Raw genomic sequence first — 25,219 nt, 5'->3', positions numbered from 1 at the left:
GAATATTTTTCTATTTAGAACACTTTGGGCCCTTTCCACATGAGGGTCTAAATCCATTAGCAAACACATTTATACACATACTTCAGCACGAGCCTGCATTCCCCAGTACTGCACTTTGTTAAAGCCCATAATCAGAAAATGTTTGGAGAACTGATAGAAAGCAGAATTTTAGAGCAGATTGCAGTTGGCCCACCCGCCTGGAAAAATATGGTATGAGGGATAGAAAGCATTTTTAATGGAAACGTTATCAAGCATAGTTCTGACCCGGCAAAGCTTGATAGTTACTTTCCAACAAAACTGAATGTTGTATTCAGAGATGAGCTTATGATGGTTTTCCTGAAAGAGATGAAGTAGCTTTATCAGCAGTGTAGCCTACTGGAGCCTCACTGATTATGTAGTCCTTGGGGTCCATGTCCTGTGACTTCCATGTAAGTCATGTGTCATTTAATGACTGATACTTCCTGAGAAATGCATCCTTAGGCAGTTTCATCACTGTGCAAACATCATAGAGTGCACATACACAAACCTAGACGGTAGTGTCTTCTACACTCCTAGGCTATAACATAGCCTATTGCTCCTAGGCTTCAAAACTATATAACATGTGACTGTACTGAATACTGTAGGCAATTGTAACACCATGGTAAGTATTCGTGTATCTAAACATAGCTAAACAGAAAAGGTACAGTATTTGATACAGTACAGATTATGATATTAAAATCTTACGGAACCACCATCATTAATGAGGTCCATGATTGACTGAAACATCATTATGCAAAGCGTGACTGTATAGTCAATATTTTATAAGGACATCCTTTGCTACTTCAATAACTAAGCCCTCGTGAATGAGACCTGCTGATTCTACCATGATGCTGATCATAGAGAAAATGTTAACTTTCTATATGGGTGCTTGAAGAAGATAGACAACTAACAAAACAAGATGAAAAATAAGACAAAACTCCAGGCCAGGCGTCGTGGCTCACACCAGTAATCCCAGCACTTTGGGAGGCCAAGGTGGGTGGATTACTTGAGGCCAGGAGTTTAATATCAGCCTAACCAACATGGAGAAACTCCATCTCTACAGAAAATACAAAATTAGCCAGGAGTGGTGGCGAGTGCCTGTTATCCCAGCTACTCGGGAGGCTGCGGTGGGAGAATTGCTTGAACCTGGGAGCGGAGGTTGCAGTGAGTCAAGATCGCGCCATTGCCCTCCAGCCTGGGGAACAAGCGAAACTCCGTCTCAAAAAAAAAAAAAAGAAAGAAAGAAAGAAATAAAAAAGAAAAATAAGATAAAAATCCAACCTGTGCTGGGTGTGGTGGCTCACACCTGTTAATCCCAACACTTTGGGATGCTGAGGCAGGAGTTCAAGACCACCCTGGGCAACACAGTGAGACCCCCCCCCCTCCGTCTCTATTAAAAGTTTTTAAAATTAGCCACATGTAGTGGTACGTGCTGGCAGTCTCAGCTACTTGGGAGGCCGAGGTGAGAGTATCCCTTGAGCCTAGGAGTTTGAGGGTGCAGTGAGTATGATCGCGCCACTGCACTCCAGCCTGGGTGACAGAGACCCTGTCAAAAAAAAAAAAAAAGAAAGAGAAAGAGGGGTGGGGAGGGAGGGAGGAAGGAAAGGAAAAAGGAAAGGGAGTGGCAGGGAAGGGAAGAAACCAGATGCGGTGGCTCACACCTATAATCCCAGCACTTTGGGAGGCTGAAGCATGTGGATTACTTGAGGTCAGGAGTTTGAGACCAGCCTGGCCAACTTTGTGAAAACTCGTCTCTACTAAAAATCCAAAAATTAGCTGGGCATAGTGGTGGGTGCCTGTAATAGTGGTGGGCCCCAGCTACTCAGGAGGCTGAGGCGGGAGAATAGCTTGAGCCTGGGAGGCAGGGGTTGCAGTAAGCCAAGATTATGCCACTGCACTCCAGCCTGGGTGACAGAGCGAGATTCTGTCTCAAAAAAAAAAAATTCACTCTGGCTATTCATGAGTGGACTGTATCAGAAAACTAGTAAGATGAAGTTATTGGGTACCGAATTGTGACTACTATAGGAAATACTGATGGCTAGTGCAACATCTACTATATCCCACAATTCTGCTAATGTGAGAATATATAAGAAAAAACTAATTTAGTTTCTCCTGTACTGTCACTCAACAATCAACACAGAATACTTCCGTGACCTCTGGTCACCAAAATGTGTGTGGGAATTTTTCCCCACCAACAATCAATCAATCAGTTCTTTTCTGCAATGGATAGTAGCTGGGTGTTCTCTAATTCAATTCTCACACTACCTGGAGAGCCTCCGATCCCAGTCCCACAAGACTCAGCTCCGCTTAGGATGCTGATTGCAAGCCCCAGGTGGTTTTTACCGGCTATAAATGAGGGTTCCTACGACCTCCTCCTTGGGATCAATTAATTTGCTAGAATGGCTCACACAACTCAAGGAAGCACTTATTTATGTTTACCAGTTTATTACAAAGGATATTCATTTTTAATTTTTTTTCTTATTTTTATATTTAAAAAAATGTGTTTACAGACAAGGTCTCACTGTGTTACCCAGGCTGGTATTGAACTCCTGGGCTCAAGCATGAGCCACCACACCTGGCTACAAAGGATATTTTCAAGGATGCAAATAAACAACCAGATAGAGGCATAGGGCAAGGTACGGAGGAAGGGGCACCAAGCGTCCATGCCATTCCTGGGCACACCACTCTCCAGGAACCTCTACGTGTTCAGCCATCCAGAAGCTCTCTGAACCCTGCCCCTTTGTTTTTTTTTACTGAGGCTTCATTACATAGGAATGATTGATTAAACCGTTGTCCATTTGATGATCAGCTTAACCTTCAGCCCCTCTCCCCTCCCTGGAAGTTTCAACCCTCTGGGAATGTGGCTGGTTCCCCTGCCAGCCAGATCCCCATCCTGTAGCCATCCTGATTTTCACCTCATTAACGTAAACTCAGGTGTCTTGAAGAGTTTGGTAAAAATAATGAAAGATTGTCTGTCTTCCACCTTTATTACTCAAGCTTTTCCTGAACTGCTTCAAGACTCAGGACAAAAGGCCTTTAATAAAATATATTGCTCTAGTCACTTAGGAAATGACAGGGCTTACAGGAGCTGAAAGCCAGGAATAGTGGAGGAAAACCAAAATATATACATCATAATGTCACATAATGTATTAATATTTGTAGAGTCGGCCACATGCGGTGGCTCATACCTGTAATCCCAGCACTTTGGGAGGCCGAAGTGGGCGGATCACCTGAGGTCAGGAGTTTGAGACCAGCCTGGCCAACATGGTGAAACCCCATTTCTACTAAAAATACAAAAATTAGCCAGGTGTGGTGGCATATGCCTGTAATCCCAGCTACTCAGGAGGCTGAGGCAGGAGAATCACTTGAACCTGTGAGGTGGAGATTGCTGTGAACTGAGATTGCACCACTGCACTCCATCCCGGGTGACAGAGACTCTGTCTCAAAAAGAAAAAAAAAAAAGAAAGAAATCGCCTGAAGCTGGATGCAGCTGCGTACTCCTGTAGTCCCAGCTACTCGGGAGGCTGAGTCAGGAGGATCGTGCGAGCCCAGGAGCTAGGAGTCCAGCCCTGGCAACATAGGGAGATGGTATCTCTAAATAAATAAATAAATAGCTTGATAAGAAATCAGCACTGAATATTGGCATTAAGTAGAGACTTGAGCATCTCTCAGCAAAGGTTTTTTCAGGGCCTCTGGCTTGAGACAGGACCAGGATGGGAAGTGGAGCAGTGGGATCTTCCACTTGTGTGGCACAAGGCAGTTCCTTGAAGCTGTTTTCTCTTGTTGTTCTGCTTATTTCAGTTACTTGTTTGCTAGAAGGATGCCTCCACCCTCAGAGCACAGCCACACACACACACACACACACACACACACACACACACACACACACACTACCTGCCTTTTTCCTCAGACATCCCAAGAGCATTCTCTGAGCACTATTTTTGGTGAAGCCAATATAAAAAGGCTGCCCACTCCCCTGGCAGTTTCGTTCTTGTTGCCTAGGCTGGAGTTCAATGGCGCGATCCCAGAGAAGGGATTCTTTAAAGTTCACAAAGAACATCATCATAAGGCATAATAATACCTTATACTTGTGTCTAATGGATGTAATATCAAAGAGTTTTCATTATCTTATCCCTGCATTCCCACCAGTCATGTCTCCACTGTGTGTAAGGATGGAAAACGAGGTCGAGGGCCATCCCAGACTCACAGTCTGAACAGGAGCTCAGACCTCCTGACAAATACTATGTTGGGAAAGGACTCTGAAGCATCCTCCCAGACGCTTGCTCAGACCACACCTTCCTTATAATAACTTTATAATAACACCATAGCTATTACTTTAGCTATTTAACAGAAAAAAACAAGACTTGGAGAAGATAAATATACTTGTCAAGTACACAATGACTAAGTTGCAGAGCTATAATTCAACCCAGGCCTGTCTTACTCAGAGCCTGTTTTAGTGCCTGGGAAGTAACTGATAATTTTTGATAAGACAGTTTCAGTACAGTGGTCAAGACAGAACACAAATTACAAGGGGTTTATTCACTTATTCATCACATGTTTATTGAGGAGGGTGAAACGTCCAGCTATGGCAATGTGAAGACATGGGCAAATTCTTTCCCTAAAAAAAAATTACAAAGGTGGAAAAAATTGACAAAAATGACCATTTCCGGCACTCTGAAAATTGACCAGAGGCATGTAATAATTTGAGAAACAGCCAGGCGTGGTGGCTGACACCTGTAATCCCAGCACTTTGGGAGGTCAAGGTGGGAGGATCATTTGAGGCCAGGAGTCTGAGACCAGCCTGGGCAACATAGTGAGACTCCCATCTTTACAAAAAATTAAAATTAAAATATTGGCCAGGCAGTGGTGGCACATGCCTGTAGTCACAGCTACTCAAGAGGCTAAGATAGAAGGATTATTTGAGGCTAGGAATTTGAAGCTGCATTGAGCTCTGATCACTGCACCCCAACCTGGATGAAAAAAATCTGAGAAGCGTTTATGTTTGAGTAACTGTTGAAGTTTTGTAATAACAGTGGGAATCTGTGGCATCTTGCCTGGGGACGCTGCCATTCTCAGCTGTCCCCTCAGCTCCATCAGCAAGGGGATTTTGCCAGAGTGGGGACTGCTATAACAACCAGCCTTGCAGCTACACTCAAAGTGGGCCTACTTGGTGTGGAGCAGGGCAAGACCAAAGGTTCTACTAACCTGAGGTTACGGTTCTGGCTGGGGCAAGCATCTTCCTGGCTAAACTTCTACACATTTACAGCAGAAGACAGAGGGCCTAAGATTGCCACATACTTCTTTTTTTTTTTCTTTCTGAGATGGAATCTCACTCTGGCACCCAGGCTGGAGTGCAGTGGCGCAATCTCAGCTACCTGCAACCTCAGCTACCTGCAACCTCAGCCTCCAAAGTAGCTGGGACTACAAGCACGCACCACCACGCCCACCTAATTTTTGTATTTTTTAGTAGAGATGGGATTTCACCATGTTGTCCAGGCTGGTCTCAAATTCCTAATCTCAAATATCTGCCCACCTCAGCCTCCCAAAGTGATAGGATTACAGGCATGAGCCACTGCACCTGGCCTAATTGCCACATGCTTCTGCCTGACCCTGGGCAGCCTACCTAGAGAAAATGTGATGGAAAAACCCAACAGCGAATAAAAGTAAAAGCCCAGACAGAATTGAAAATGGCCTGAACTTGGCCGGGCGCGGTGGCTTACGCCTGTAATCCCAGCACTTTGGGAGGCCGAGATGGGCAGATCATGAGGTCAGCAGATCGAGACCATCCTGGCTAACACGGTGAAACCCCGTCTCTACTAAGTATACAAAAAATTAGCCAGGTGTAGTGGTGGGTGCCTGTAGTCCCAGCTACTCAGGAGGCCGAGGTAGGAGAATGGCGTGAAGCTGGGTGGCGGAGCTTGCAGTGAGCCGAGATTGCGCCACTGTACTCCAGCCTGGGCGACAGAGCGAGACACCGTTTCAAAAAAAAAAAAGAAAATGGCCTGAACTTTGAATTGGGTGCTTCCTAAAATATGCAGAAATGCATTATCAGAAGACGGAAGGCCAACTGGCTTATGGTGTTTCAGGACAATTTCTGCCCCATCATTGGTCAACCAGGAAAGGCTACTCAGACACAGGGGGCAACTCCTAGAAAGCCAGACTTAAAAAATAAAACAAGGCCAGGCACAGTGGCTCACAGTGGCCCAGCACTTTGGGAGGCCGAGGTGGGTGGATCGCCTGAGGTCAGGAGCTTGAGATCAGCCTGACCAATATGGTGAAACCTCGTCTCTACTAAAAATATAAAAATTAGCTGGGCTTGGTGGTGGGCACCTGTAATCTCAGCTATTTGGGAGGCTGACACAGGAGAACTGCATGAACCCAGGAGACGGAGATTACAGTGAACTGACATCGTGCCACTGCACTCCAGCCTGGGCGACAGAGTGAGACTCCATCTCAAAAAAAAAAAAAAAAGTAAGAGAAAAAGAAACTGAGCAGAGAGATCAGCAGCTACACACCTCAGAGGGGGAGACAGAGCTCATAGATTTAACCCAGGCAAGTCTCTAAACAAAGACAAACCCGCTGGACTTGGTGGCTCACGCCTGTAATCCCAGCACTCTGGGAGGCCAAGGCAGGCGGATCACGAGGTCAGGAGTTCAAGACCAGCCTGGCCAGCATGGTGAAACCTCATCTCTACTAAAAATACAAAAAAATTAGCCAGGCACTGTGGTGTGCACCTGTAATCCCAGCTACTCAGGAGGCTGAGGTAGGAGAATTGCTTGACCCCAGGAGGTGGAGGTTGCAGTGAGCCAAGATCCTGACACTGTACTCCAGCCTGGGTGACAGAACAAGAAAGAAAGAGAGAGAGAGAGAGAGAGAGAGAGAGAGAGAGAGAGAGAGAGAGAGAGAGAGAGAGAGAGACAGAAAGAAAGAGGGAAGGAGGGAGGGAGGGAGGAAGGAAGGAAGGAAGGAAAGAAAGAAAGAAAAGAAAGTAAAATCAGAGCCAGGTGTGGTGGCTTACACCTGTAATCCCAGCAGTTTGGGAGGCTGAGGCAGGCAGATCACAAGGTCAGGAGATCGAGACCATCCTAGCCAACATGGTGAAACTCCATCTCTACTAAAATACAAAAAATTGGCCAGGCCTGGTGGCACACACCTGTAGTCCCAACTATCCGGGAGGCTGAGGCAGGAGAACTGCTTGAACCTGGGAGGCATAGGTTGCAGTGAGCCAAGATAGAGCCACTACACTCCAGCCTGGTGACATAGTAAGACTCCGTCTCAAAATAAAAAAAAAGAAAGAAAGAAAAAGAAAGTGGCTCACGCCTATACTCCCAGCACTTTAGGAGACTGAGGCCAGCAGATCACCTGAGGTCATGAGTTCAAAACCAGCCTGGCCAACAAGGTGAAACCCGTCTCTATTAAAAATACAAAAATTAGCTGGGCATGGTGGCAGGCACCTGTAATCCCAGCTACTTAGGAGGCTGAGGCAGGAGAATCACTCGAACCTGGGAGGCAGAGTTTACAGTGAGCTGAGACCGGGTCATTGCACTTCAGCCTGGGCAAACAACAGGGAAACTCTGTCTCAAAAAAAAAAAAAAAAAAAAAAAGGTTAGAAATCAACAACAGAAAGAAATCTGGGAAATCCCTATGTATTTGGAAATAAAACAGACTTCTAAATAGCCCACAGGTCAAAAACCATATCACTAGGGAAATCTTAAAATATTCTGAACTGAGTAAAAATGAAAATACAACATATCAGAATTTATGGGAAGCAGCTAGAAGTGCTCAGAGGAACACAGGTATATAAGAAAAGAAAGGTCTCAAATCAAATTAAGCTTCTACCTTGAGAAAATATAAAGAAGGCCAGGCTCGGTGGCTTATACCTGTAATCCCAGCACTTTGGGAGGCCGAGGCCGGCCGATCACCTGAGGTCGGGAGTTTGAGACCAGCCTGACCAACATAGACAAACCCCGTCTCTACTAAAAATACAAAATTAGCCGGGTGTGGTGGCGCATGCCTGTAATCCCAGGTACTCGGGAGGTGGAGGCAGAATCGCTTGAACCCGGGAGGGGGAGGTTGTGGTTGTTTCACGTGTCCATGTGAAGATATCACCAAACAGGCTCTGTGTGAGGAACGTGGCTGTTTATTTCACCTGGGTGCAGGCGGGCTGAGTCTGAAAAGAGAGTCAGCAAAGGGTGGTGGGATTATCATTAGTTCTTATAGGTTTTGGGATAGGCAGTGGATCTCACAAAGTACATTCTCAAGGGTGGGGAGAATTACAAAGAAACTTCTTAAGGGTGGGGGAGATTATAAAGAACATTGATCAGTTAAGGTGGGGCAGAAACAAATCACAATGGTGGAATGTCAGTTAAGCTATTTTCACTTCTATGGATCTTCAGTTGCTTCAGGCCATCTGGATGTATTCGTGCAGGTCGCTGGGGATATGAAGGCTGAGCTTAGGCTCAGAGGCCTGACAGTGGTGAGCTGAGATCACGCCACTGCACTCCAGCCTGGTCAACAAGAGAGAAACTCCGTCTCTAAATAAATAAATAAATAAGATCAAACTAAACCCAAGGTAAGCAAAAAAGAGGAAATAAAGATTAGAGCAGAAATCAATGAAACAGAAAACAGCAATAGAGAAAATCAAGGAACAAAAAGTTGTTTCTTTGAAAAAATAACAATGGCTGGGCGTGGTGGCTCACACCTACAATCCTAGCACTTTGGGAAGCAGAGGCAGGTGGATCACTTGAGCCCAGGAGTTGGAGACCAGCCTGGGGAACATGGTGAACACCGTCTCTACCAAAAAAATACAAAAATTAGCTAGTCAAGGTGGCACATGCCTGTAGCCCCAGCTACTTGGGTGGGGATGCTCATGAGATAGGAGAATTGCTTGAGCCTGAGAGGTTGAGGCTGCAGTGAGCTGAGGTCACGCCACTGCACTCTGGTGGGCAACAGAGCAAGACATTGTCTCCAAAAAAAAAAAAAAAAAAAAAAAAAAAAAAAAAAAGATTAACCAAGGGAAAAATTTTTTTAAAAAAAGGCCGGGCATGGTGGCTCATGCCTGTAATTCCAACACTTTGGGAGGCCGAGGCAGGTGGATCACTTGAGGTCAGGAGTTTAAGACCAGCCTGGCCCAACGTGGTGAAACCCCATCTCTACTAAAAATACAAAAATTAGCTGGGTGTGGTGGTGTATGCCTGTAATCCCAGTTACTCAGGAGGCTGAGGCGGGAGAATCGCTTGAACCCAGGAGGTGGAAGGTTGCAGTGAGCCAAGATCGTGCCACTGCACCGCAACCTGGGTGACAGAGTGAAACTCCATCTCAAAAAATAATAGTAGTAAATTTTTTTTTAAAAAAAGAAGACACAAATTACCAATATCTAGAATGAAAGAGAAGATATCAAAACTTTTGTAGACTCTGCCCTACAAAAGTTAAAAGTATAAAAGTATATTATGGGGCCAGGCGTGGTGGCTCATGACTATAATCCCAACACTTTGGGAGGCTGAGGTGGGCAGACTGCTTGAGCCCAGGAGTTCCAGAACAGCCTGGGTAACAGTGAAACCCCATCTCTACCATACACACACAAAAAGTATAATATGAACAACTTTATACCAGTAAATTAGGCAATTTAATGAAATGAAAAATCCCTAGAAAGGCACAAATTATCAAGACCAACTCAAGAAGAAATAGGATATCCAAACATACCTTTATCAAGTGGTTAAAAAAAAATGAACTTAAAAAACAATCTTCCAGCTGGGCATGGTGGCTCACACCTGTAATACCAGCACTTTGGGAGGCCAAGGCAGGTAGATCACTTGAGGTCGGGAGTTCAAGACCAGCCTGGGCATTATGGCGAAACCCCCATCTCTACCAAAATGTACAAAAATTACCCAGGTGGGGTGGCACGCACCTGTAGTCCCAGCTACTTGGGAGGCTGAGGTAGGACAATTACTTGAACCAGGGAGGTGGAGGTTGCAGTGAGCTGAGATTGTACTACTGCACTCCAGCCTGAGGCAACAGAGTGAGACCCTGTCTCAAAAACAAATAAATAAGCAAACCAAAACAATCTAACAATCTTCCCACAAGAGCCCAGCCCAGATGGCTTCATTGGTAAATTCCATTAAATATTTAAAGAACCAATAGGCCGGGCGCGGTGGTTCAAGCCTGTAATCCCAGCACTTTGGGAGGCCGAGACGGGCGGATCACGAGATCAGGAGATCGAGACCATCCTGGCTAACACGGTGAAACCCCGTCTCTACTAAAAAAAAAAACTACAAAAAACTAGCCGGGCGAGGTGGCGGGAGCCTGTAGTCCCAGCTACCCGGGAGGCTGAGGCAGGAGAATGGCATGAACCTGGGAGGCGGAGCTTGCAGTGAGCTGAGATCTGGCCACAGCACTCCAGCCTGGGTGACAGAGCGAGATTCCGTCTCAAAAAAAAAAAAAAAAAAAAAAGAACCAATAATACAAATATTCAACAAATTATTTCAGAAAATAGAGGAACACTTCCCAATTTATTCTATAAATTCAATATTACTCTGATACTAAAACCACATAAAGACACTGTAAAGAAAAGCATATATCAATATCCTTATAAATATTGATGCAGGCTGGGCGCGGTGGCTCAAGCCTGTAATCCCAGCACTTTGGGAGGCCGAGGCGGGTGGATCACGAGGTCAGGAGATCGAGACCATCCTGGCTAACACGGTGAAACCCCGTCTCTACTAAAAATACAAAAAACTAGCCGGGCGCGGTGGCGGGTGCCTGTAGTCCCAGCTACTCGGAGGCTGAGGCGGGAGAATGGCGGGAACCCGGGAGGCGGAGCTTGCAGTGAGCCGAGATCGCGCCACTGCACTCCAGCCTGGGGGACACAGCGAGACTCCGTCTCAAAAAAAAAAAAAAAAAAAAAAAATATATATATATATATTGATGCAAAAGTCCTCTGCAAACCAAATCCAGCAACATATAAAAGAGATTATAGGCCGGGCCTAGTGGCTCACCTTGTAATCCCAGCACTTTGGGAGGCCGAGACGGATGGATCACTTGAGGTGAGCAGTTCAAGACTAGCCTGGCCAACATTGTGAAACCCCTGTCTCTGCTAAAAGTACAAAAATTAGCTGGGTGGTGGCAGGAGCCTTTAATCATAGCCACTTTGGAGATTGGGGCAGGAGAATCGCTTGAGCCCAAGAGGTGGAGGTTGTAGTAAGCTGAGATGGCACCACTGCACTTTAGCTTGGGCGACACAGCAAGACTCGGTATTTAAAAAAAAAAAAAAAAAAAGTAAATCACGACCAAGTTGTATTTATTCCAAGGATGCATGGTTGGTTTAAATTCTAAAATCAATTAATGTAATATACAATAGTAATAAAGGACAAAAGCTACATGATCATCTCAATCGATGCAGAAAAAATATTTGACAAAATCCAACCCATTCATGATACAATCTCAATGAACTAGGAATAGAAGGGAATATCCTTAACCAGAAAAAGTGCTTCCAAGAAAAACCAACAGCAAACATTCTGAGCCTGTCAGCTGGTGAATGGGTAAATAAAATGTGCTATATCCATACAATGCAATACTGTTCATCAGTAAGAAGGAATGAAATATGGATGCATGCTACCATATAGATTAAACTCCAGAATATGATGCTAGGTGGCAGAAACTAGATGCACAGGTTAGGATGTTTTTGCTCTGTAAGGCATTAACCAGTTTTGTACCTACCTACAAATTTTATTCTAATAAAGTTTTAAGTGTCTTTCCTAATAAAATATGTAAACTCCTGCTCTTCAAGTGCTCTTTTCACCAGCTTGACCATTTTACTGCTTCCTTTAGTTAATAAAACTTGGTGTTTATTCTATATTTGTATGACAGTCATAATCTTAACTTTTTCAAAATTATATTTTAACAAGGAAGACATAGCAGTAGGGGCTTGTGGACATTCTTTTCTGACTGCTTCTATTTTCTCAGTGAATAAGGGTGAAAAGTCATGAACTGAGAGTGAGAATAAGGAGGTTTGGGGGAAGTTGAGGGTAGTGAAAAAGATATTACAAAATGACTTTTAGAGCCTGGCCAACATGGTGAAACCGCATCTCTACTAAAAATACAAAAATTGGCCGGGCGCGGTGGCTCATGCCTGCAATCTCAGCACTTTGGGAGGCCGAGGCAGGTGGATCACTAGGTCAGGAAATCGAGACCATCCTTGCTAACACGATGAAACCCTGTCTCTACTAAAAAAATACAAAAAGTTAGCCGGGGCTGGGCGCGGTGGCTCAAGCCTGTAATCCCAGCACTTTGGGAGGCCGAGACGGTCGGATCACGAGGTCAGGAGATCGAGCCCATCCTGGCCTACACGGTGAAACCCCGTCTCTACTAAAAAATACAAAAAACTAGCCAGGCGAGTTGGCGGGAGCCTGTAGTCCCAGCTACACGGGAGGCTGAGGCAGGAGAATGGCGTAAACCCGGGAGGCAGAGCTTGCAGTGAGCCGAGATCGCGCCACTGCACTCCAGCCTGGGCGACAGAGCGAGACTCCGTCTCAAAAAAAAAAAAAAAAAAAGTTAGCCGGGCGTGGTGGCAGGCGCCTGTAGTCCCAGCTACTTGGGAGGCTGAGGTAGGAGAATCACTTGAACCTGGGAGGCGGAGGTTGCAGTGAGCCAAGATCATGTCATTGCACTCCAGCCTGGGGCAACAAGACTGAAACTCCATCTCAAAACAAAAACAAAAACAAAAATTAGTCAAGTGTGGTGGGCCTCTGTAATCCCAGCCACTTTGGGAGGCTGAGGCAGGAGAATTCCTTGAACCTGGGAGGTGGAGGTTGCAGTGAGCCGAGATTGCGGCTGCACTCCAGCCTGGGCAGCAGAGCCAGACCCTATCTTAAAAACAAAACAAACAAACAAAGACTTTTAGGAGAGTGGGAAAATGAAAAATTAAGGGAAATTCCAGATGACTGCTGAGCAATATAAGCCCACTGGAGGTTAGTAGTCATGAATTTTAAATGGAACTGTCAGCATACCACAGCCATGCCTGCAGGCATGGAGTAGGCAGAGTTAGATTTAATCAGGTTATTCGGTTTTGCTAAGTGAGCACAAACAAGAAAACAAAGCATGAGAGTTGGTAGGCGTAAGCTACGATGGAAGCTATGGAAGGAGACCTAAGGATGTAGCAGAATAGAGGACAGTGCACACGTGGGAGTGTAATGTCTTGTAAGTCCCAGTTAGGTAGAAGGGTTGTGAGTATCAGTTTCCTAGAGCTAAAAAGTGGGAGGTTGTGGTTGGATTGTGGGATGCTTAAAATTAAAATCATGAAAGGAGGGGGCATGGGGAGGGGATATTCATTTTATTTTTGAGAGAGGGTTTCACTCTTGCCCAGGCTGGAGTGCAGTGGCACCAACACGGCTCACTTGAACTCTTGGGCTCAAGTGATCCTCCCACCTCAGCCTCCCCAGTAGCTGGGACTACAGGTATGTACCACCACACCATGCTAATTTTAAATTTTTTTGTAGAGACAGGGTCTCACTATGTCATCCAGGCTGGTCTTGAATTCCTGGACTCAAGCGATCTGCCTGCCTCTGCCTCCCAAAGTGGCCTATAATTTTATTTGAACAGTAACTCAAACCGGTACTGAAACTAGAGTTCAGTCCCAATTTGTCTAAACAAAAGAGTGGGCCGGGCGCGGTGGCTCAAGCCTGTAATCCCAGCACTTTGGGAGGTCAAGGCGGGCAGATCATGAGGTCAGGAGATCGAGACCATCCTGGCTAACACGGTGAAACCCCGTCTCTACTAAAAATACAAAAAAAAAAAGTCAAGAAAAAGGGTTAAATTATGAAGCAAGAGCCCAGAGACTGAGCAGGAATACAGAACTGGGGCACAGGTGGCTAGGACTAGTATTAATAAAATCAGGGACGGGGAGCCCTACAGAGATAGAAGGGAGGATAAAAGCAGGAAGGGGAGCCGGGTGTGGTGACTCACGCCAGTAATCCCAGCACTTTGGGAGGCTGAGGCAGGCAGATCACCTGAGGTCGGGAGTTCGAGACCAGCCTGACCAACATGGAGAAACCCTGTCTCTACTAAAAATACCAAATTAGCCAGGCGTGGTGGCGCATGCCTGTAATCCCAGCTACGCGGGAGGCTGAAGCAGGAGAATTGCTTGAACCTGGGAGCCGGAGGTTGCGGTAAGCCAAGATCATGCCATTGCCCTCCAGCCTGGGCAACAAAAGCGAAACTCCGTCTCAAGAAAAAAAAAAAAAAAGTAGCCGAGTGTCATGGTGCACGCCTGTAATCCCAGCTACTCAGGAGACTGAGGCAGAGAATCACTTGAACTTGGGAAGTGGAAGCTGCATTGAACCGAGATCACGCCACTGCACTCCAGTCTGGGTGACAGTGAGCTCCATCTCAAAAAAAAAAAAAAAAAGCAAATGAATTGCCAAATGAGGAGATAGATAGGGTGAGGTCTGGAAGGCTCCTGAGTGCAGCAGCTTCTGTCCTTTGAGTGTAGTATAGTGGAGCTGGGGTGCACCACCCTCCTGGCAAGTGGATATGTTCTTATTTACCACCTTGGAACTCTGGGAAACCGGTAATTTAGGGATTTTTATGGAGGCTTCATCACGTAGGCATGATCAGTTTTTAACTCAATCCCTAGTCCTTCTCCCCTCCCTGGAGGGTGGGGGATGTGGCTAAATTTTCAAGCTTCTAATCATGACGTTTTCTTTCTGGTGACCAGACCCTATCCTGAAGCTATCCAGCAAGCCACTGAGAGACACTCGTTAGTACAAAAGATGTTTCCATCATCCAGGAAGTTCCAAGGGATTTAGGAGCTCTGTGTCAGGAACTTGATGCAGAGGCAAAATACATATATTTCTTTTTCTTTTATTTTTTAAGTAGAAACGGGGTCCCTCTGTGTTGCCCAGGGTGGTCTCAAACTCCTGAGTGCAAGTGATCCTACCACTTCAGCCTCCCAAAGTGCTGGGATTACAGGCTTGAGCCACTGTACCTGGCCTCAGGCTGTTTTAGAGCAAGCCTTAGCCTCACACCAAATGCAGGTGGAGAAACTCACCCAAAATACAACTAGGGACCTTGCCAAAGCTTACTCTATTTAATCACACTATAAGCCAGGATTCCTAGTAATTATAATGGCTCTGAGAGTTTACAGTGAAGAGTCTCTAATTCAGTATTTTGTTATTCTAATCTTTACTTTCCTTACCCTGCAGTGCTTTTCCCTTTGTGTTTTATCTTGTCCTTGTCTTTAAAGGTCAAAATGATTCTGTTGCTTGCTGAGAAACCAACTACCACTTTCCCCAGCAGCTGAATTTTTTTTTTTTTAATATATATATATTTCTTTGATAGAGATCTTGCTATGTTGCTCAGACTGGTCTCAAACCTCTGGACTGAAGTGATCCACCCACCCTGGTCTTCCAAAGTGCTGGAATTACAGGCATGAACCACTCTACCCGGTAGATTTATCTTTTTTTTTTTTTTTCCGAGACAGTCTCACTTTATCACCCAGGCTGGAGTGCAGTGGTGCAATCTCAGCCTCCCAGGTTCAAGTGATTCTCGTGTCTCAGCCTCTGGAGTAGCTGGGATTACAGGCACCTGCCACCACGCCTGGCTGATTTTTATATTTTTATTAGAGACAGGGTTTCACCATGTTGGCCAGGCTGGTCTTGAACTCCTGACATCACGTGATCCACCGGCCTCAGTCTCCCAAAGTGCTAGGATTACAGGCGTGAGCTACCATGCCCAGTCAGATTTATCTTCTTAGGCTTCCATAGCAATGTACTTGGCGCTAGGGCATGGTGGCTGACATCTGTATTCCCAGCATTTGGGGAGGCTGAGGCCAGTGGGTGTGGTGGCACGTGCCTGTAGTCCCAGCTACTTGGGAGGCCGAGGTGGGAGGATCACCTGAGCCTGGGACGTTGAGGCTGAAGTGAGCTACAATGGTGCCACTGCACTCCACCCTGGGTGACAGAGTGAGACCCTGTCTCAAAAACGAACAAATGAACAACACTAAAAGAAACTAGTGTGCTTGGGGTTAGGTCCTCCTGGCCTTGAGCAAAGGCCATGAAACCCCCCCAATGCAATTGAGCAAGCAAGCATCAGGGAAACAGGCTGTGTAGCTTGTCAGGTGATCTCTGTTCCAGGATAATTTTTTTTCCTCTGAAACAACTTTGGTTTATTATCAGTCATTTCATGCAGAGTAAGGAGAAAGAACAGTGTGAATTTAAAATTTGTTTCTTTGTTTTGAACAAAAATTATTTCTTTTCTTTTCTTTTCCACAGTGTGTGAACCCAGCTTTATCCCTTGGGTTCTGTACAAATTAAATGCAGCAGCTGAGGGAACCGGATAAGAAGCTGATTTTGTAGTTACAGGCTGTTCCATATCACCCATTTACAAGGTCAGTGGGGACTGCAACTGACCAAAACAGAGAACTATGTACTTTAAAATGATGAAAACTTTATCTACCAGAAACACACAAAGACCTTTCAGGGGTTCTAAATGGCTTATATTCCTGACTACACTGGAACAAAATATGCTGGAGGGTAAGGAAAAAAGTGTATGGACTAGAGGATCAAAACAGCAAAGTGCTGTAAAAACAGAGGCCTGCAAGTGCAGACCCTTATCTGTTCGAACCCTGTTCCAGCCTCCTTCCTTCACTGCATCTCCTGAGGGGTTTGGAGACCACTGCAGAGTTTGATGATTTGGGGAAATAAACATGTAATTAAAGTTGCAGATACAACAGTGGTTCTACACTAATGTTTGTGGAGAGAAGACAGTAATTTAGGCCAGGAGTGGTGGCTCACGCCTGTAATCCTAGCACTTTGGGAGGCCGAGGTGGGTGGATTACCTGAAGTCAGGAGTTCGAGACCAGCCTGGCCAATATGATGAAACCCTGTCTCTACTAAAAACACAAAAATTAGCTGGGCATAGTGGTGGGCGCCTATAATCCCAGCTACTCGGGAGTCTGAGACAAGAGAATCACTTGAACCCAGGGGGCAGAGGTTGCAGTGAGTCCAGATCAAGCCACTCCATCTCAAAAAAAAAAAAAAAAAAGAAGACAGTGGTTTAGAAATGAAGGCCTTAAAGCCAACCTCCTGAGGGAAGGGTTGGGATTCCAGAGAAGACGGCTGGACTGAAGGCACCATGGGCTGCTGTGTGACCTCAGGGCAGTTTCCAAAGCCAGGCAGTCTCCATTTCCTCTCCTGTAAAATGGAGGTAACAATAGTGTCTACCTCATAGGGTTATCATGAAGAATAAATAAGTTAAAGCATTTAAACTCCTCAGTCCGGGGATAAACACCTAGCATGCAGATACTGGTACTAGCAGTGGAGGGGCTGAGGAAAGGGGCCAGGCGAGGTGGCTTAAGCCTGTAATTCCAGCACTTTGGGAGGCCAAGGTGGGAGGATTGCTCGAGGCCAGGAGTTCAAGACAGCCTGGACAACACAGCAAGACCATCTCTCTACAAAAAAATACAAAAAATTAGCCAAGCATGGTGGCGTACACGGTAACCTCAGACATTCGGGAAGCTGAAGCGAGAGGATTGCTTGAGCCCGTGAAATTGAGGCTGCAGTGAGTCGTGATCACGCCAGTGCACCCCAGCCTGGGTGACAGAGGGACACCCTGTTTCAAAAAAAATGTTGTACAGCTGTACAATGTGTTTGTGTTTTAAGCTGTGTTATTACAAGGGTCAAAAAGTTTAAAAAAATAAAGTTTACAATTTTTTTTTTTCTTGAGTGGAGTCTCACTCTGTTGCCCAGGTTGGAGTGCAGTGGTGCAATCTTGGCTCACTGCAGTCTCCACCTCCCGGGTTCCAGCTTTTCTCCTGCCTCAGCCTCCCGAGTAGCTGAGATTACAGGCATGTTCCACCACGTCCAGCTAATTTTTTGTCTGTTTAGTAGACACAGGGTCTCACCATGTTGGCCAGGCTGATTGTGAACTCCTGACCTCAAGTGATCCGCCCGCCTCAGCCTCCCACAGTGCTAGGATTATAGGCATGAGCCACAGAACCTGGCATTACAAATTTTTAAAGCTACAGTAAGCTAAAGTTAATTATTGAAGAAGGAAACGTTTTCAAGTTTAATGCAGCCTAAGTGTCAGTGTTTATAAAGTCTACAGTAGTATACAATAATGCCCTAGGTCAGCTGCGTGCAGTGGCTCCCACCTGTAATTCCAGCACTTTGGGAGGCCCAGGAGGGAGCATCACTTGAGCCCAGAAGTTTGTGAGCAGCCTGGGCAACAGAGTGAGACCCTGTTTTTATAAAAATTCTCTATTTATGTTTTGTTTTTTGTTTTTCTTTTTGAGATAGTCTCGCTCTGTTGCCCAGGCTGGAGTGAACTGGTGTGATGCGGGCACACTGCAACCTCCACCTCCCTAGTTCAAGCGATTCTCCTGCTTCAGCCTCCCAAGTAGCTGGGATTACAGGTGTGCACCACCATGCCTGGCTAATTTTTGTGTTTTTAGTAGAGATGGGTTTTCACCATGTTGGTCAGGCTGGTCTTGAACTCCTGACCTCAGGTGATCAGCCCGCCTTGGCCTCCCAAAGTGCTAGGATTACAGGCATGAGCTATCGTGCCCAGCTATAAATAAATAATTCAAAAATGAATTTTTCTTTTTTTTTTTTGAGACCGAGTTTTGCTTTTGTTGCCCAGTCTGGAGTGCAATGGCATACTCTCAGCTCACCACAACCTCCACCTCCCAGGTTCAAACAATTCTCCTGCCTCGGCCTCCCGAGTAGCTGGGATTACAGGCATGTGCCACCATGCCTGGCTAACTTTTTTGTATTTTTAGTAGAGACAGGGTTTCTCCGTGTTGGTCAAGCTGGTCTCGAACTCCCGACCTCAGGTGATCCGCCCGCCTTGGCCTCCCAAAGTGCTGGGATTACAGGTGTGAGCCACTGCACCCAGCCAAAAATGAAACATTTAAAAAAATGTCCTAGGCCTTCACATTCACTTACCACTGACTAAGCAACTTCCAGTCCTGCAAGTTCCATTCATGGTAAGTGCCCTACATAGGTGTGCCATCTTCTATCTTTTATACCATATTTTTACTATAGGTTTGAGACGGAGTCTCACTGTGTCACCTAGGCTGGAATGCTGTGGTGCAATCTCGGCTCACTGCAACCTCTGCCTCCTGGGTTCAAGCGATTCTTGTGCCTCAGCCACTTGAGTAGCTGGGATTATAGGTACACACCACCACGCCTGGCTAATTTTTGTATTTTTAATAGGGTTGGGGTTTCACCATGTAGGCCAGGCTGGTCTCAAACGCCTGACCTCAAGTGATCTGCCTGCCTCAACCTCCCAAAGTGCTGGGATTACAGGCGAGAGCCACCATGCCCAACCTAGATACAAATACTTACCATCTAGTTACAGTTGCCTAAGTATTTACTACAGTAACAGGCTGCACAAGTTTCTAGCTTTGGAGCAATAAGCTAAGTTTGCATATGTATACTCTGTGATGTTCCCACAATGAAGAAATTGCCTAGGATGCATTTCTTAGAACAGATCTTGGTTGTTAAGTGACACATGGCTGTACATGAGTAAAAAGAGACCGGTTTTACCTCTAAGTTTCCTAACTGTAATTTATGCACTGATATTCTCTAGTATTCAGATTTTATTGCCTTAATTATGTACAAAAAAACATTACTTAGTGTACTTGATAATGGCTGGCTGTGTGTCCTGGGAGCAGGAGGAGGCAGGTGGAGATGCAGAAAAGTAAAAGGGAAAATATTATCCTGAGATTCACAGTCCCTAAACAAATTCCCCATTGTCTTGCTTGGTGGCAAGAAGTTACAGTCACAGGGAAAGAAAACCTTCAGGGGCCTTCCACTTTGGGCTGCCTGAGTGCTTTTTCAGTACATGAATACATTTATTAAATAAATGTTACTATAAATAGAAAAGTTTTTCGGACTCTATGATATAGTCCACTTATTAGAATAATACTGTAGACAATTGAAGAATGTGAGTAGTTCCTTTTAATTTCCTCCAAGAGAATTTTATCTGTGTATCCTAAGGGAATGGGGGAAGGGGGTAAGGGAATGGTGGTTAGTTCCAGGAAATAATGATTAGCAAGAGCTTGAGTAAGAAGTCGTGGGTGTAGGGATACAGGGTGGGCATACAGGGCAAAGGAACCGGTTCAGTTGTTTCAGTTAGTCACCGAGGAAGCAATGCCACAGCACTTTATTTTTAGGAAATATAAAGCAGATCAGAACAAGTCAAATCTCAGTGGAAAGAAAATGTGTAATTTCAGAGATGAAAGTCAATCTTCTATGGTAACCTCTCAGAATGGAGCTAGCATTTCACATACTAATCCCTGCCAAAGGGGAAGTCATCCAAAACACAGCTGAGATCAGGGAGGAAGAGAACTTCTAAAGAATTTGTAGGAAAGTTGTAAAGACAGTAAACATTTGTGGGATAAAAGAGAAATAAGTAAAAGTTAAAGGATCCAAGGACTGTTTTTCCCATAAAAGAAAATAACATGTTACCTAGAAAATAGTGTCCTGCTATTCTGTACATACAAGGCGTAAAAAAGGAGAAAAAACAAACTGCCTTGAAATACATAATTTTATTTATTTTGGGTGGAACAGGGTCTCAGTTTTTCCCCCAGGCTGGAGTGCAGTTGCACGATCTTGGCTTACTGCAGCCTCAGCCTCCCAGGCTCAAGTGATCCTCCCACTAAAGCCTTCCAAATAGCTAGACGACAGGCACACACCACCATGTCCAGCTAATTTTTTTAAAATTTTCGCAGAGACAGGGTTTCGCCATGTTGCCCCAGGCTGGTCTCGAACTCTTGGACTTAAGCAATCTGCCCACCCTGGCCTCCCAAAGTGTTGAGATTACAGAAATGAGCCACCTCACCTGGCTGAAATGCATAAATCTTAAAAAATGCTTATTGTAGGCTGGGCACAGGTGGCTCATACCTGTAATCCCAGCTGTTTGGGAGGCCGAGGCAGGCAGATCACCTGAGGTCAGGAGTTTGAGACCAGCCTGGCCAAATATGGTGAAACCCTATCTCTACTAAAAATACAAAAATTAGCTGGGCATGGTGGCGGGTGCCTATAATCCCACCTCCGGAGGCTGAGGCAGGAGAATCACTTGAACCCGGGAGGTGGAGGTTGCAGTGAGCCAAGATCACGCCACTGCACTCCAGCCTGGGTGACACAGCGAGACTCTCAAAAAAAAAAAAAAAAATGCTTATTTTAAAGAAGGTTGTTCAACTGCCGAGTCCTAGCTGTCCTTTGGGGTTGTTAAAAGTAGGGTAAATTCTTTTTTGTTTTTTTCTTGTTACATTAGTAACCTTGCCATAGGACTACAAATTCAATAAATGACTTTTCTAGGACTTCCCTTTCCCTGTTAACTAGAGCCAATAACAGGCTGAGGAAGAACCTAGAATAAAAGAGACAACTGTCATTGTAGGTATTTAATCTGACTCCTATCTCTTGTGGTTTGGGGTAAATTATTTCAAGTCTCAGGACTTTATTTTCCACAGTTCCATAATAAATACCTTTGTAAAAACTCATTTATAAGGCCGGGTGCGGTGGCTCACGCCTGTAATCCCAGCACTTTGGGAGGCCGAGACGGGCGGATCACGAGGTCAGGAGATCGAGACCATCCTGGCTTACACGGTGAAACCTCATCTCTACTAAAAATACAAAAAATTAGCCGGGCGTGGTGGCGGGCGCCTGTAGTCCCAGCTGAGGCAAGAGAATGGCGTGAACCTGGGAGGCGGAGCTTGCAGTGAGCCAAGATCGCACCGCTGTATTCCAACCTGGGTGACAGAGCAAGACTCCGTCTCAAAAAAAAAAAAAAAAAAAACTCATTTATAAAAACTTTACCAAGGCACTACTGCAATAGAAAACATTTTGTTAGAAATTGCTACATAAGCACAAAATATTCCTACATCATTAATTGTAACATGTAATTTGTAGCTGAATACAAATAAATACTTCAGCATTACTAGTATTCCAGCAAAGAAAACAAGAGTTAGGCTGAAAAAAAATAAGGTTCACTTTTATCTGAATTCTTTTATCTTTACTAATGTTTTGTTTTGTTTTGTGAACATGCTATATGATAATTTAAAGCCCAAGTTCCCCAAAGCTGCAGTAGGTATGCAACGCTTATTTCCCTAAAGCATTGTAAGATTACAAGGAAAACCCCATTTATCTATAAACTCTATTTATCTAACGTTCTGGTGATTCTTCAGTCAAGATGTTGACTGAGGAAGCATGTTTTCTCCTTTGGTCATATTTGTAGAGCTCACATGAACCCCACAAACTTTGAGTCACACATCACAGAGTGTTAGGGCTGGAACGGCCTTGCAGAGGATCCTGTCCAATCTCCTCATATTTCACATTCAAAACCTGGACCCTGAGGAGGGGAAATGTCCATCCGAAGTTATTTATTAGCCGGGCATGGTGGCTCATGCCTGTGATTCCAGCACTTTGGGAGGCCAAGGCAGGAGGATTGCTTGAGCCTAGGAGTTCAAAACCAGCCTGGGAAATATAGTGGGACTCTATCTCTACAAAAAAAAAAAAAAAAAAAATTAGCCAGGCGTGGTGGCACACATCTGTAGTACCAGATACTTGGAAGGCTGAGGCAAGAGGATTGCTTGAGCCCAGGAAGTTGAGTCTGCACCACGGCACTCCACCCTGGGTGACCCAGTGAGACCCTGTCTCAAAAAAAAAAAAAAAAAAAAAAAAAGTTTTATAGCAAAAAAAAAAAAAAAAGGCTGATCACTGAAGCATGTCTTCTGTCACCCTATTAATAATTTAGCATAGTCTGGGCGAATTGGCTCACACTTGTAATCCCTGCACTTTGGGAGGCTGAGCCCGGTGGATCACCTGAGGTCAGGAGTTTGAGACCAGCCTGACCAACATGGTGAAACTCCATCTCTACTAAAAATACAAAAATTAGCTGGGCGTGGTGGCACATGCCTATAATCCCAGCTACTTGGGTGGCTGAGACAGGAGAATTGCTTGAACCTGGGAGGTGGAGGTTGCAGTGAGCTGATAGCGTGCCATTGCACTCCAGTCCTGAGCAACAGAGCGAGACTTCATCTCAAAATAATAATAATAATTTAGCCTATTTTTGGTGAATTCTGGAAACTGTCAACTAAAAAGTAAGATCAGTTTCTGCCTCTCCTTACACTGTAATTTTTAGACTCATAAAGATCTATTAACGTAAAGGGTAAATGTTTAACTGTCTATCCAGGAAAGAAATTTTTCCCAAAAAAATTCCAGCAGAGGGCAGCAAATTTAAATATGGATCCCAATGCTTAAAATTTATTTAAAGAGAATTACTTTTTTTTTTTTTTTTTTTTTCCTGAGACAGAGTCTCTGTCACTTAGGCTGGATGGAGTGCAGTGGCACGATCTCTGCTCACTGCAACCTCCACCTCCCAGGTTCAAGCAATTCTGCCTCAGCCTCCCAAGTAGCTGGGATTACAGGTTTGCACCACCATGCTTGACTAATTTTTGCATTTTTTTTTTTTGGTAGAAATGGGATTTCACCATATTGGCCAGGCTGGTCTCAAACTCCTGACCTCAAGTGATCCGCCCAGGTCAGCCTCCCAAAGTGCTGGAATTACAGACTTGAGCCACTGCGCCAGGCCTGTTCGTTTTCTTCCTTATCCCACTCTAGAATACACTCTCCATGAGGCAGGGCCATCAGTTTTGCTCACACATATTCCCTAAGCACCTCGGATACTGTGCTAAATATATCTGGGGAATGAATGAAAAAGTTGAAAAGCTCTACTAAGACTAAAATCTCTACACATATGTTCCACAAGGGCCATTTTGTGTGTGTGAGTTGAAGTATATATCTTGAACTCCTCACCTCAAGCGACCTGCCTGCCTCAGCTTCCCAAAGTGCTGCACTTACAGGCGTGAGCCACCGTGCCCAGCCAGAAAATTCACTTTTGTTCTCTCAATATTTCTATAAACTGTGTCTCCCAGAGATGGTCAAGGAATTCATGAGCTAAGATGACGTGACAGAGTTGCCGAGAAACAAAAACAACAGAAATAAAGGGCGCTTCTGAGAAACCTTGGCAGAGATGGTCAGAGAGGCACATTTAGTATGAAGCAGTACGAGTTAGTGTTGAAGGGTTTAATTCCTAGGAGCCCTACTTGCCTCATCTGCAAACTGGGGATAATAATTCATAGGGCTTGTCATATGAATGAAATGTGATCATGTGATATGAAAAGCCAACTACTCGGCCGGGCGCGGTGGCTCACGCCTGTAATCCCAGCACTTTGGGAGGCCGAGGCGGGCAGATCACGAGGTCAAGAGATCGAGACCATCTGGCTAACACTGTGAAACCCCGTCTCTACTAAAAATACAAAACATTAGCCGGGTGTGGTGCCACGCGCCTGTAGTCTCAGCTACTCCGGAGGCTGAGGCAGGAGAATCGCTTGAACCCGGGAGGCAGAGGTTACAACGAGCTGAGATCCCGCCACTGCACTCCAGCCTGGGTGACAGAACGAGACTCCGTCGCCCCCGCTCCCCCCCCCCCAAAAAAAGCTAACTACTCTGAATAGTTAGCAATCAAAAAATGGAAGCTATTCATTATCCTAATGAACTGAAAAAACCGCTTTTGCAGCTATAGGGAGGAGACTGTTAGGAGCCAAAGATTCATTTAAAGAGGAGGTAAGGAAAAGCAGCCAAAAATGTGGGAATAGGGTTTAAGGCGCGTTCGTGGTGATTCAGACCTAGAGTGGGGAGCAAGCCCTCCCTCTGGACAGCCCTCAGCGGCGAGGGGAGCGGGCGCCCAAGGGCCCAGCTGGGGTGCCCGGCAGCCAGGACTCCCAGGCGGAACCCGCAGCCTGGCCCCGGCGTCGGCGCCTCCCCGGCTGCGTAGGGAGCGCAGCCGCGGGGACCGGAGGCGAGGCCAGGGCGGTGCAGGAAGGGCTTCCCTCCTGGGCGCGGTCGCCCTCTTACCTGGCGTTTCCCCTCGCTGGGGTTTTGCCCACCTGACGCCCCCGCACCCACTGGGGACGGGGCAGACGCTGGCCTGCTCCCTCCTCCCAGTGGACGCTTCAGTCCCTGTCCCGGCCCATTCTCCAGCCCCAGGACCCTTCCTCTGTTTCCTCCCCTTCCTGCTTCTGGCTCCTTCCGACGAGTTTGGTTTGAACGTTTGAATCAGCCAATCAGCGCCGCGCGCCCCAACTCCGCGGGTGCGGCCTGGCGCAGACCAGGGCTCGAAGGTGGGGCGGTGGCGGCCCGGG

General features: G+C 45.7%; 1 long non-coding RNA gene across 1 annotated transcript; it reads right to left on the bottom strand.

The window, feature by feature from the left end:
• Positions 1–8,320: 8,320 nt before the first annotated feature.
• Positions 8,321–25,101, bottom strand: LOC115899987. The gene is made up of 3 exons (XR_004059634.1): positions 24,933–25,101; positions 17,094–17,204; positions 8,321–8,552 (listed from the first exon to the last, which is right to left on the bottom strand). It is a non-coding gene; the product is annotated as an uncharacterized LOC115899987 (long non-coding RNA).
• Positions 25,102–25,219: the final 118 nt, after the last annotated feature.

Source organism: Rhinopithecus roxellana, chromosome 10 (assembly GCF_007565055.1).
Source record: "Rhinopithecus roxellana isolate Shanxi Qingling chromosome 10, ASM756505v1, whole genome shotgun sequence".
In the NCBI taxonomy this organism is placed as follows: Eukaryota; Metazoa; Chordata; class Mammalia; order Primates; family Cercopithecidae; genus Rhinopithecus; species Rhinopithecus roxellana.
Note: the sequence above shows the minus strand (reverse complement) of the source record. Positions and strands in the feature narration are given on the sequence as shown.